Source organism: Manis pentadactyla, chromosome 3 (assembly GCF_030020395.1).
Source record: "Manis pentadactyla isolate mManPen7 chromosome 3, mManPen7.hap1, whole genome shotgun sequence".
NCBI classification, from domain to species: Eukaryota; Metazoa; Chordata; class Mammalia; order Pholidota; family Manidae; genus Manis; species Manis pentadactyla.
This window is the reverse complement of record NC_080021.1, coordinates 155,187,199-155,200,849: the sequence shown is the minus strand read 5'-3', so window position 1 is coordinate 155,200,849 and position 13,651 is coordinate 155,187,199. Positions and strand designations below refer to the sequence as shown.

Below are 13,651 nucleotides of genomic sequence, written 5' to 3'. Positions count from 1 at the left end.
AGGGTCAGCAAGTCCATAACAGGTATCAGGCAGGTTATTTGCATAGCTGAATTCAAATCAAGTTAGTAACAATATTTCCTGCAATTGGATACAAAGTTATATCCCGAAGGTATGAATCTTTATGCATGTGGGAAATTATTCCATAATCCCCAAATGTTACAAGGCTACCTTCCCAAGGCTAGTTTGTGGTGGATCTTTTGATAAAACCAAAGCTCAGGGAGATGCTTGAAGAAATCAAGGTTAAGCTGCTGGGCTGTCCTGTTTGGAAGCAAACATGAGAGAGTCTGATTTGGTTGTGAGGAAATAAAGAATTCCTGGGGACTCTGTTCCCTGTTCCAAATAGTGGCTGGAAATGATGGGAGGAAGCAGACATTCATTAAGTGAGTATGTGGTAGGATGGCAACCATTTTCTTCCCACACACACTTCCCTTTCAGAAAGATCCAGCCATCCTTAGCCTTGGCTGCTCTGTATCTCCTACATGATCCCAGCCTCTCTGCCCACAGCCACCTGGACTACACAATGGTCCCTATTCTCCATGGTGAGCAAGGAGGCTTGGGCTAAGCCGGTCAGTGAACTGTATGGCATAGAGAAATCAGGCTTGAAATGGGAGTCTTGATAAGTAAGGGCTGGGCTGCTATTTTCTACTACATGCAAGCTGAAGCAGAGAAAAGTGGTCTCTAGAGAAAGCCAAAAAATAGTGCAAACGCAGAAGACAAGATACCATGAGTATCTTGTCTGAGAAATCACAGTTTCAGACCCCAACTCCCCAGTTCCCAGGATGAGGCTGGGCTATTATTCTCTTGGGTTTCACTGAATTTCTTCCAAGAAATTCCTTATTGTTGATGCTGGTTTGTTTAAGCCAGTATTAATGGAGTTTCTCTCTTTTGCAGCCAATAAGCCTTACTGGTTTATTAAAATTTTTAATTTAAATGTTTAACAAATTTTTTTAAAGAATAACACACATATAATGATGAATTCTTACAAATGATGTCTCCATGTCATCAGCAATGGGGTCAAATAAAGGGAACATCATTAGGACCCAGAAATGCCCATACTCCTTCCCAGTCAATATATCCCCAGTACCACTCCCTGCCCTGTTCTTTTGTCACCATGGTTACTTCTGCCTCTTTTTGAGCTCTGAACAAATAAAATCATACAATATGTACACTTGTTTCTAATTTCTTTTACGCAACATAATATCTATGAGATTCATCATGTTGTTCTGTGTAGTGGTAATTTGTTCTCTTTTATTGCACTGTAGTACTTCATTGCATAACCGTATCACAATTTACCCATTCATGGACATTTGGATCATTTCCATACGTTTCTATTATTCTATTATGAACATGCATGTAAATACTTCTGGTGCACATATGCACTCATTCCTGTTGGACATATATATATATATATATATATACATATCTAGGAATATAATTACTGATTCATAGGATATGTTCAACCTTATAGAAGAGTACAAATAGTTTCCCAAAGTGTTTAAACCAATTACACTTCCACTAGCAATGTATGAGAGTTTGAGCTTTTATCTCCATTAATATTTGGTTATCAGGGTTGGGTTGGGTTGGGTTTGTAATTTTTAGCCATTTGGGTAGGCATCTATTGGTATTTTATACTTTTAATTTGCATTTTCCTGATGACTGATGACACTGAATGCCCTTTTGCTCATTTTTGAAATTAGGTTTTCTGCTTTTCTTGTTGATTTGTAGCTATTCTTTACATATTCAGGACAAGTTCATTGTTGGACATTCATATGACAAGTATCTTTTACTTTGTGACTTGCCTTTTCACTCTTAATTTGTACTGCTGAATGAAAGTTCTTTATTTTAACAGACATGAGAACAGACAAAACAGTACATGAGAGGTGCAGACCCAATTCTTTGTGTCTATGTAGCCACTGATTTAAGTTAACTAGTTAATTGAGTGGAACCTAGCCTTTGCATAGGCCTTGGGTTGTAAAGACAATGTTACTAACTTCACTCTCCCAAAGCCTCCTCAGATACAAGGAATCACCAATTTAACAATATCATGATGTAGTTTATCAAATGTATTTATATATTATGCTCTGGAAACATTGTGGTGTTTGGTGAATGGTTTGCCCTACCAGCCCTTAAAAGTCCCACAACAAGCTTCCAGCATAGCAGAGCATAACCAGCAGTTCTGCAAAGCATTTCCCAGAAGAGGTATTCAGAGCACTTGGGGTACCAATACATATCTCATCTCTCCCCATCCCAGGGACCCCAGGGACAAGAACTCCAACCTTAACCACCAACAGCAATCACCAGGAATCCCATTATCCTAACTACCAGTCAGTTTCCTTGGCTGCTGGGGCAGCAGGAGAAGCAAGAAGCTTCTCAGAGTGATCCAGATTTCAACAAAGCTCTGTAAGCTTCACACCAATTACTCCTTGATCTTCTCAGCAACACTGCACAGTATCTCTTGTTATCCCCATGTGACAGACAAACACGATTTTGCTCAGCCAAAACAGTGGGAGAGTTTGCAGAGAAGGGAGAACGGTGGTGGCCCTTTATGGAGTTGGGGTATCCTACTGGGTCCCAGGTCCTCTAACCTTTTACTTGTACCCAGGGTACTACCTCCTTGATCCATGGGTGCTCTCTGGGATCACAACCCTTTCTCTGCTCCTCTGGCCATAAGCAAACAAGACAGGTCTTTTGAGATTTTATTTTTTGTCTGGGAGTTTTACAGTCAGGAAATACTGTATCTTAGGTGTCTCCTTTAACCTCCCTCCTTCCCCACCCCCACACAATGTACACTTAAACGTGATGGCACGATGGTATGAATGTTCCTCTTCATGCACACAGAGGCAAAGAAAACATGGCCTGGCAGGAAGCAGCAGAGTTGTGACTTTACAGCCCAAACTTCTAACCACTACTCTATCAGGTCACTCCAATTTGACCAGTCTAAAAATAAAGTAAAAACGGGGAAGAAATGGGAAAGGAAAGGCTGCCTTAGGTCACCTTGAGGGTCAAGGAGAGAATAGGAGATGCTCCGGATGAAGCAGTTTCCATGGATTGGGCGGTCCAGCTCAGCCGGAGACCCATGCTCATATGCAGAGATCAACATGCGGGTAACAGATTTTCATCAGGACTCAAAGCAGGTAAACCAGAAAGCACAGTTATTGGGTCAAACTGGATGTGAAGCCAGAGGTTTCATAACACTTTTTCTCTGAAAGAAAAAGTTCCCAAGAAAATGATTCATTGACTAGATAAACTTCAATTGCCTTTCAGCAGTATTTTCTCCTAGCAAAGTTGACAGAGCAGGGAAGAGTGACAGTTTTTTTCCCATTGTACACTTTATTTAATTGTTCTGGGCTGGCTAACAGTCTTCAACATCTCCTTACTCATTCTTTACCTCAAGAGGTGAACTGCTGGCACCCTTCCCAATACCAGGCAGAGCTGAGTCCTGACACAGTAGCCCTCTGTTTCTGAATGAGATACTTTGGTTCTCCAGAAGGTGTGAAAAAGCTTCAGGAACACCTGGGATATTTCACTGAGGGAAAACAAAGGCCTTCCATTTAGGTTTTCCCTGATTCCCATGAGTATCTGAACAGTAGCCTTTTGTTTCCTGAGGTTGGCTAAAATAAACCTAAAAGACAAACAAAAAGAAACAGTTTCTTTCTCTGCTGGCCTAAATACTGATTAAAACTCTCCTGACAAAACAGAGTCCACTGGATTTGGGGAGAGTAACTTATAGTGCCCTCATAGCTCCAAGTTCCCAAGCACACAAGGAAGGGGTATGTGGAGAGAGGTGGTGGTGAACAAAACAGACTCAGAGACCTGGCAGGTGGGGGGTCAAATTTCATAGGACAAATCTCCTTATAAGCAAAATGCTTAAACTTTAGCTGACGGAAGTATAGAATTCCAGATCACCTAAAGGATAAGTGACCACCAGTGGGTACCTAAGTCACTGATAATTGATGAATCCGTACCTTCACGCAAGATGTGGCAGCCTTAATGTATTACTGACATAATTATGCATATTCACTCAACAAATTTTTTTTAATGTCTAAGAAGCATAATGCAGTCATTCCCCTTCCACCTGGCCACTCCATAAAAAGTCCCTGCTCTTCCTCCAGCCAGTGCCTGCCACCCACATCACTGTCATTCCCAGCGTTATGAAAAATGCTCAGATCCCACTCTACTGCCACTGCTCCCCTTTCCTCCCCCACAACGGAAACATATCAGAGCACAACTAAGTTCACGCGACTTCATTAGAGGGTTAATCTTGAATTTCCTCAACTTAAAAAAATCAAAACAATATCCAAAAACTTTCATAGCAGTAAACAATTATAATTGCTTCTCCCAGTTAGTGAAAACGTGCCAGGGCTAAGAAACTGAAATGTAGTAAGTAAGCTTCAATCATTTTTCTCCCAACTTTGATAGGGATTCAGTAAACTCTCCTCCCACTCCTGAATTATAACTTTTAAGGGAGATCAAAGTGTGGTATCTCTGGAGGCAGAGAAATCTTATTCTGCCCTCAAGGTCAGAATCCTAGATTCTCCAAAGACCCTTCAGGTTATGCCACCCAGGATTTAATCTTGCCATCAAAAGGCCAAACAGTACCCACTAATACTTAAAGGTATTTAAGACCAGTAGCGTCTATCCCTTGATCAGCAATACCCCTAATAATATTTATGGGAAAATGCAACAGGAGCACTGCATTAGGACAAAGCTAGACTGTCTACAAGAGACATGCAAGCCTTAAAAAGAAACAGTTGAGAAGATAACATAAGTGCCCTAAATAGAAGCTTGAAGGATGAAATTTCAAAAGGCAGACAGGAAATAAACTCCAAATTGTATGTTAAGCCTCACTGAAACTACTTGTTTCATTTTCTGAGAAACAGCAAAAACTTTTAGCCCTGTTGCTGAAGCCATCACAATATCCACCTTACTCCTGTGTTGACAACCCTTTCTTTTTTTCCTTTAAAAAATTTTGCACTGAGAACTCAAATTTTCTTTTACAGTTTCATGTGGAAATTTAATTCTTGGCCAACTGCAAAACATGACTCAAATTTCCCAAAAAGCCTGACACAGGGAATGACAAAAATTAAGAGATTGATTAAACAAATCAGAAAAGTTGAAAGAACAAGACATCCTGAGCAAAATTTCAGTCTTCAAATATACTGAATACCTTAATTCTCAGAACCAGTAAAATTCATTCATAAACTTCTGTTCTTTAAATTTTTATTAGCAAATCTCTTGAGATGAATCTCCCACCAAATTAAAACCCCCACAAGAAATGAATTTTATAGGATGGAGAAACAGAAGCTAGACTAGTTGACACACTAATATAAAGTCTCAACATAAATTCTTTAACTGGCCTAGCTTTTCCATCTCATTATAGAATAAAATATATGCTATAAAATAAAAAGAATATGAGCCCTTTCTGGGGTGCTCATCTTCATTAGTCTGGGGAATTCAATAACAAACATTTACCCGGTTAGCTAAAATAAAATAACAGAGAATAACAAGCATTGGCAAGAATATGGAGCAACTAGAACTCACACACCACTGTTGGGAATATAAATTAATAAAACCACTTTAGCAGTGTCTACTACAGCTGAACTATGGGGCCTAACAATGCCACTCCTAGACATGTATCTAACACAAATGTATACTTATGTTCACAAGAAGACATGCACAAGCTTGTTCATGACAACACTGTACATACTGGTCCAAAACTAGAAGCAACCCAATTTGTATACCTCCAGTAGGACGGATAAACAGTGGTATATTCACACAATGGAATACAATAAAGCTATGAAAATGAGCAACCCATAGCTACATAAAAGAACATGGATCAGTCTTACAAATACAATGTGGGGTGAGAGAAGCCAGACACAAAAGAGTACACACTCTGCTCTGTGATTTTACATATATAAAGTTCAGAGACTGACAAAGTAATCTATGACATTAGAAGGATACCTTTTGGTAAGAGTAGTGGGTGGAAGGCAGTATGATAAAGCTTGGGTCCATGAGTTTATTTGTGAGGAAGAGAGATATGGGGGTACTTGGTAGAAAAGTGAGTCAATAGCATCACATAATGGGGACCATCCCAGCCTTAAAAAGGGCTAATCTCAAGCAGTTATTTTTGTAATTGCTTATAGCAGGAAAGAGCAGCACTGCAAAGAGTGGGGGGTGGGCATGAAGGATGGATGATGGATGAATTTAAGCTTGATTTCTATCTTTGCTCTAATTATTTTTTCATATTTTCCTCAAGGTCAAAGGGTGAACCAGTCAGAATTACCAACAGAAACCAGACAAATTTAGCCAAAAATGTAATGCAGATATCAATAAACTTATATTCTTGCCTCCAATCAAACAAAAAATTACATAGTATCAAAAGAAGTTTTATCTGCAAAATGCGATAAATGTAAATCAACCAGAACAGAGCATCTTGCGCTTCTCAGAGGATAATTATAAAACAGGATTAGTATGTCTTCTGAGAGTTAAACTAAGCCCCATTGCTCAATTCCATTAACTAAATGAACTGAAAAAAAAAAAAAAAACAACTCCCAACAGGGCTACAGGCTTCCTGACACAGAAATACATACCTGTTTCCAATTAACTGATTGCTTCTGTAATGAAAAAAGCATGAGGATACTTATTCCTGACAGGTTTTTCTGATGTATATATCCATACACAAATACCCAACTCAACAGTGTATCTGTTTTAAGATTCTTCTTCAGCGAGAGTATCATTTGCTTCCAGCATCCATACTTTAAATGCAAAGCTCAAGAATGAAAAAGGCTAAACAGGTATCTGAGTTTAAAAGCCAAAGAGAGAAAATAAAAATGACTGGATTTCGTCACCTGCTATGCTCACGCAGAGTACATGCTCACAAGCTGGAGTGCTTTAAGGAGGGCCTCGTTGTCAGGCCTTCCCCATTCCAGACAGCTCTGTTGTCTTCCCCCACTGCCCCTCCCAAACACACACACTCCAACAAAGCTGAGCGTTCCATCTCTCCATGGCCTTGTTGAATGTGGAATGCTTTATTTAAAATTATAAAGTAACTGAAAAAAGAGAACTAAAAATAGTACAAGAAAAACAATAGCGTATCTAGTAAAATTGAGAGCTACAGGGGAGGGAGAGAGAAGATCAGTGGAAGGTAATAGAAATTTCCCTTCTTCCTTAGCAGGTAGTTAACAGATATTGCCAAGTTTATGAGGTCAAGCATGGACTGTGGCAACTTAAAAAGAAGGCTGCAAATTCTTTGATGATCTTCCCATCCAGTTGACAGGTCTATGTCCCCTCCCCTTGAGTCTGGGCGGGCTTTGTGAATGATCCAGCCTAACTTCTGAGGTTAGATCATAAAAGGCCCTAAAGATTTCAGCTGGTTCACCTGAATAACTCATAGCTCAAAGTAGTTGTGTCCACCTTAAAGGTGTTTTGGATGAGATTTGGGTAAAGCAGATTGCTCTCCATAATGTGGGTGGGTCTCATCCACTCAGTTGATGGCCAGAATAGAACAAAAAGATTGGCCTCCCTGAGCAGGCTGCCTTTGGTCTTCCCCTTCACCACTGGCTTTCCTGGTCTCCAGTCTGCTGGCCCACACTGCAGATTTTGGAATCAACAGCTTCTAAAATCACATGAGCCAATTCCTTATAATAAATCTTTTTCTGGGAATATATACACACTCCACTGGTTCTGTTTCTCTAGAGAACCCTGATTACTACCTGGGGAAAGCTGGTGGCCATGCAAGTAGCCTAACTATGTGGGACCACCACACTGAGGTCACCATGTGTTGGTGCTCTGGCCAACAGTCAACACCAAGCCTGACCCTCCAGCCTCCCCTGCCAAAGCATGCAGCACAGAACAAGTCTTCCTGGACCCTCCAGACCAGCCCACTCACCAGCGAGGTGCTATGCAGGGACCTCAGTCAACACTGCAAAGCACAGAGGCAGCCAAACCCTGCTGAATCCCTGACCCATAGAACCCATAATACTCTGAAACAATTGTTTAAGCCACTCACTTTGGAGGTAATTTGTTCAATGATAACCACCAAAACTAAAAAATAGTTAACAATTATCACACCTGAGAAGAGACTGTAGCTGAGCTGGGATCAGAGGAGTGATGGGTGTTTTTTCATTTTGACCCCTTCTTTGTTGTTTGCATTATTTTATGTATGAATATTACTTTAGAAATGTAAACAAAACATGTTTAGCACTTATTGGGTAGCAGGAGTCTTTTAAGTGCTCTCTATGTGTTTTAACTCATTTAAAATCCTCACAATAACCCCATGAGGGGGGTTGCTTTTAAATCCCCTTATTATAGACAGGAAATCAAGAGGTTCGGTAACTGTGCCAAAGGTCACACAGCAAGCAGCAGAATGTATTTCCAAACTAGTCGGTCTGGGTCCAGAGCTACAACATTTTCACAAATATCACCACGCTGGCCCAGCAGTAACCAGTCACTGGAAAAAGGGTACAGTCTCAAATTGCTATTCACCTGGGTCTCCAAGCATGTGACTGACCACACTATATGTGCCAAGCCCTGCTGGACCACCTTTCTTCCTCAAAAGGAATGCCCTAACCTGCAATGCTTTAATCTCTACCTGCAACACAATTTTTGAAGACCCAATCTCCCTAAATATCATCAAAATCTCTCAGCAGTTTCTCCATACCCTACATTTCCAGAATGAGCCATTTATATCAGATACTCTCATCCTTCTGCACCCTATTGCAAATTCCATACCTTTGCATTTCCTCACTTGCTCTGAACTCTGTAAGGGGCTTAGTCTCTGACTTCCCCAACGGGCCTTGCATAAAACAGAGATGTAACTGTTATTCATTAGAGCTCACTGATATTGGTTTATTCCAAATGAAAGCTGGTGGAGCAGCCTTCACCTGGGAGAGATTTTTACTGAATTTTATTTGACAGTGAAAGGGAGGAGTTAAGAGCTGTAACTAGGCAAAGAAACAGCCCCCTGCACGGTATCCTCTGGAAAAGGTTCATGCAACCCAGAAGATCCTGACTTGAAGGTGCAAAACAGGATTTTTTCCTGTTTTTATATTAGTTTGTTTATTTTCACTGTCTTCCAGAAAAAGGATGGTAAGGAAAACACTATCATCAATATTGTCCAGAGTAGCCTGTGCACTGTTAATCTCTCTTCCTGAAATGTCTCAGTAGTCCCTTTTCTTCAGAGATACCTGCAACCTAGCAAATTTCCAAAGATCCCCTAAAGCTCATCTTAAGTCTTACTTTTTAAGGAAGCCAATACTACTATCCAGGCAAGAAAGACCTCTTTTGACTCAAACACTCTATATCTGTTAAGTGAACTAAACACTCCTTTGTCACATGTAAGTTTCTGCTTACCTGGCATTTTAATTTTTATATATAATTTCTGGATAGTCAACAGCCTAATGGTATGACTCCTCTCCTAGCTCAGAACCTTTGCAAAAAGTATTGTATAAAGAAAAACAGTGATTGGTAAATAATATTACAACAACAGTTCTGCTTACCTATTTATAAAAAAGATTATCAGGGTCAACCTCACCATTATTTTGAGAATTGCAATTTAAACAAATGAGACACCTTTTTGTAGGTAACATATTACCAATTTAATGATTTCTTTAAGCAACTGTGTACTAGATACAAGGACAACTCCAGTCTGCCGGTAATATTTAACAATAAGGATCCAGAGCCATAAAACGGGAAGTCTCTAGTTTATGAAATAATCTAAAAGGGGGGGAAACTATATGCATAAAGATTACTCCTGAAACAATATATACTAGTGAAACTCCAAAAAATTAACACACATTTCCAGCAATGGGATTAAGTGAAAACATGTGCTTGGGAATGTGGATGTATGCAGGACTTAGAAAGTTGTGGAGACTGAAGCAGTATTTAGATAGATAGTTAAGGCATAAACAAAATATAAAATTGAATACTAAGATTATGACTCCATAAAAATATGAACAGACATTGAAAAACACTGCAGGTGAACACAACAGAAAGAATCAGTTTGCTGAATGGGATAAACATGGTTTACCTTTCATCCATTTGCAAAACTCTCTTAAGGATTATACTGCTTCTGCAATTTAAAAAAGATAGCTGAGAACTCTTCATTCACTGCTGGTAGAAGTATGAAACACACAACCACTTTGAAATCTGTTTGGTACTGTCTTCTAAACTGAACACTCGATTAGAACTGAGCAGTTCTACTCCTGAGTACATACCCTAAACAATGTGTGTATGTGTATCAAGACATGTACTAGAATGCTCAAAGTCATACTGTTCACCATAGGCAAAGTTTAGAGACTATGCAAACGCCCATCGACCCTAGAATGGTTTCATTGGCATATAGGCACAGAGGACTACTGCACAGCAATGATAATGACTGAACCACAGCCACATGCAACAACATAGCCACATCTCATGAACATAATTTGGAGAGAAAGAACCCAGATACAAAAAAACATACTGTATGATCTCTGTATATAGAACATGAAAACAGGCAAAACTAATCTACTGCTGGGGCAGTGGTTACCCTTCGGGAGAAAGAGTGACAAGAAAACATTATGAGGAATCTTCTGCAATATGGCAACATTCTGTTTTTTGATCTCAGTGCTGGTTATAAGTTTATGTCTGCTTGGTGAAAATCATCACGTTGTATACTTAAGATTTACATGTATATTACAGTTCAACTCTAAAAATTACTTTAAAATAAAAAGATGGCATAAGCCAAGCCATTCATGCAGCAATTGGCAGAAAATACCCTGTAACCAACTTACCTCCTTTATTTGACTGGAGGGCAGAGTGGTGGTGGTGGTTGTATAATTTGGATGGCTTCAACTCTACCCACTAAAATATGATGTTTAAAGCATGCACAAATAATCCAACAAGTGCCCAAGTGAAGTGTTTGTAGTTTTTCATTGAGATCCCCTTCTGAATGGGCTCCCGCTTAAGGACCTCAGCTTCTACCAGCACTGCCCCTCTCAGACTTTCTCCTGCTCCCCTCACTAATTCCTCGAGTCCTCCAACTAGACCTCACCCATCCTCTTCCTCCTCCCAGAGCAGGAGTTCCTGCATGAGCACATTGGTTCACAGGACTATTTGCCAGCACGTGCCCATATTCACAAAATGAACCGAAGTACTGACTCTATGGATTCTAGTGGTCATCTGCGTGTTTCTTTCCTTGGGGCCTGTTTGTCTGATCTAAAAACAGAACTGTTTTTTAACCTTCCGTCCTTTGTTTTCTCTAATACCTCCTCCCAAATACACGCACACACACACACTCAAAACAGAATTCACTTTTGCTGAGGTAGAAAATCAATTAGAATGATTTGTGGATGTGGCAAATCTAGAGTGCAGAGAGCACCCCTGTGCCATATGGGGATGAAATGCATTCCTACTTCGTGCATCTTTAAAGGAGGCAATTTTATTCCTCCACTAGCTGCTTCTCCTCCATCCTCACTAGAGGACAGTCCTTACTTAATTTTTCTAACACCGCTTCAGCAGCAGCACCTTTCCCCAAACTGAAAAAAACTGAAGTTGATTATCACTCAGCTTTCTCATTCAATCTGTATCTTGGGAAAACTTCGGCTGTAAATGAAGGAGTGGGAGGCTGGGGGAAGGGGAAATAGGGCGTGACTACTAATGGGTATGGGGTTTCTTTTCTGGACTGATGAAAATGTTCTGGAATTAGATAGTAGTGATGACTGCATAGCTTTTGAATATACTAAAAACCATTAAAATGTACACTTTAAAAGGATAAATTAATGGCATGTTTATTATATCTCAATTTTTTAAACAAATATGTTTAGAAAAAAAGTGGGAAATCCAACTTCTTAATAAAGTTAAATGAAAGGAACAAACTAATAGAGATAACAGCTAAGTACCACCTAAAATCAAGCTGAATAAACTCATGAATTAAAAAAGAGGAAACAGGCCCTGATTTCCTTCCAGCTCAGAGAGGGTGGGGGAGAGGGTGGGATGAAGATGGGGTAAGAAGCTGCACAATTACAAATCTGGACTATTAATCTTCCTTATTAGTCTCAGGGCTCTCGTGACGTATTTCATTCATTAATACGAGACAAACCTCCGTGGAGAGCTGTACAGAGAGCGAGCGCTGGGGGACGCCATAGATTATTTTTAACTAACTCAGCCCAAATCATCACCAAGTGACCCTGGTGCAGCATAGCTCTTACTGACCGGCAGGATCCACCAAGAAGAGCTGCCTCTGAAAGTTCCAAGGGCGACCCAAGTGGAGGTGGCTGCAGTGGGCGTGGGATTCCCTGCACATTTGCCGAAGTGGCATGGTAGTGGGGGGCGTTCAGGGACCGCGTCCGTCACGGGCACTCACGTCCTCTCTCCACCTGACGCCGCGGGCTCTCCACAAGTCCGCGCTGTCCCCGCCAGGCGCGGCGGGCCGCGGAGGCCCAGCGCTCCCACGCCCCTTCCTCCACCTCCCGGCCTCCCCAGCCCCGGCCAGAGCCATCTCGGAGTGGGCACAGGGTGTCCCGAGGCCACCTGCTGCTCAGAGATAAAGGGGTCAACCGCCACTCCCTCGTTGCGGAGCGGCGCCGAGAACTTCACCGCATGCCTCCTCGGAGAGGGTCTCGCACCCCATCCTGGTCTAATATAGGGCAATGGAGTGCCTAAGGGCGGCGCGCCCGCACCCTCCCGTCGCCGGGCCCGGACTTTTCCGCTGCCCGGACCCAGGCGCCCTGGCCTCGCCTTCCAGACCGTCCCGGCCGCCGCCGCAGCGCGCGCCGGTCCGAGCAACCTCTGGGACCCCGTCCCTAGGCCCGCCCTGAGGCCCCCAGGGCAACCCGGGAAAGCGGGAGCCCGCGGGGGCTGCCCTCCGCCACGCCACGGCCACCGTGCGCCCGCGGCGCGCTCCAAGTTGCCTGGCTGGGCGCGGGGGCCGGCCCGGGGCAGGGGTCGGAGCCCGGGCGCCCCCGCGCTGGGGAGAAGGGCGGCGCGCCGCGCCCTGCCCCACTCACCTCCAGGCGCTCCTCCCAACCTGCCCCGCCGGGCCCGCCGCTCCCAAGCTCAGCCGAGGCGCCCGACTTCGCAGGAGGGGGCGGAGCGGAGAGGGCGGAGCCGGCCCCGGCTCGCAAGCGCCAGAATTAAACCCCGAAACGGGCTGGGCCGGCAGCCACTGCAGGGGCGAAGAAGTCGGGGGAGACTGGCAAGCTTCAGACACTGACTGGGAAAAGCCGGAAACTGCGTCCCGGAGCCGGGCGGGAGGGAGTCCCAAGCGGCTCCCGAGAACTCAAGGAATCCCCGCTCTCCGCCGCGCTTCTTTGTACCCCGAGGCCAGCCGGCGGGCGGGCGCCAGTGCGCCTGCGCGCTTTCGCCACTCCACCGAGCCTTGAAGTACCTTCGCGCACCTCCGCCGCCTCGCCCCGGCCTGGCGGGCTGGCTTCTGCACCGAGGAACCGTGCGGAGGAGCCGCTTCGTCGCCGCGCCCTCCCTCTGCCCAAGTGTGTTTACTTCCCACCGCCCCAGGGCAAAAAACCCAGACCCCAGGGCAACTTGCATCCGTTCAGGTCTATCCTGTCTAACCAGGAGAGGCACCAGGACCGTGTAGGCTGGCACCCTCGCCTAGCGTCTTTTTACTGTCCCCACCCTCCACACCGCTAGGAAATCACTCTGCAGCTGTGGGTTT

The 13,651-nt window shown here is 43.3% G+C and overlaps 1 protein-coding gene across 1 annotated transcript in view; it reads right to left on the bottom strand.

Moving 5' to 3' along the window:
- Positions 1-13,107, bottom strand: part of KANK1 (KN motif and ankyrin repeat domains 1) — a 193,344-nt gene extending 180,237 nt beyond the window's left edge. Inside the window, exon 1 of the mRNA XM_036928455.2 lies at positions 12,984-13,107. The gene's annotated coding sequence lies outside the window, so the exon portion shown is untranslated. The remainder of the gene's footprint in view (positions 1-12,983) is intronic.
- Positions 13,108-13,651: the final 544 nt, after the last annotated feature.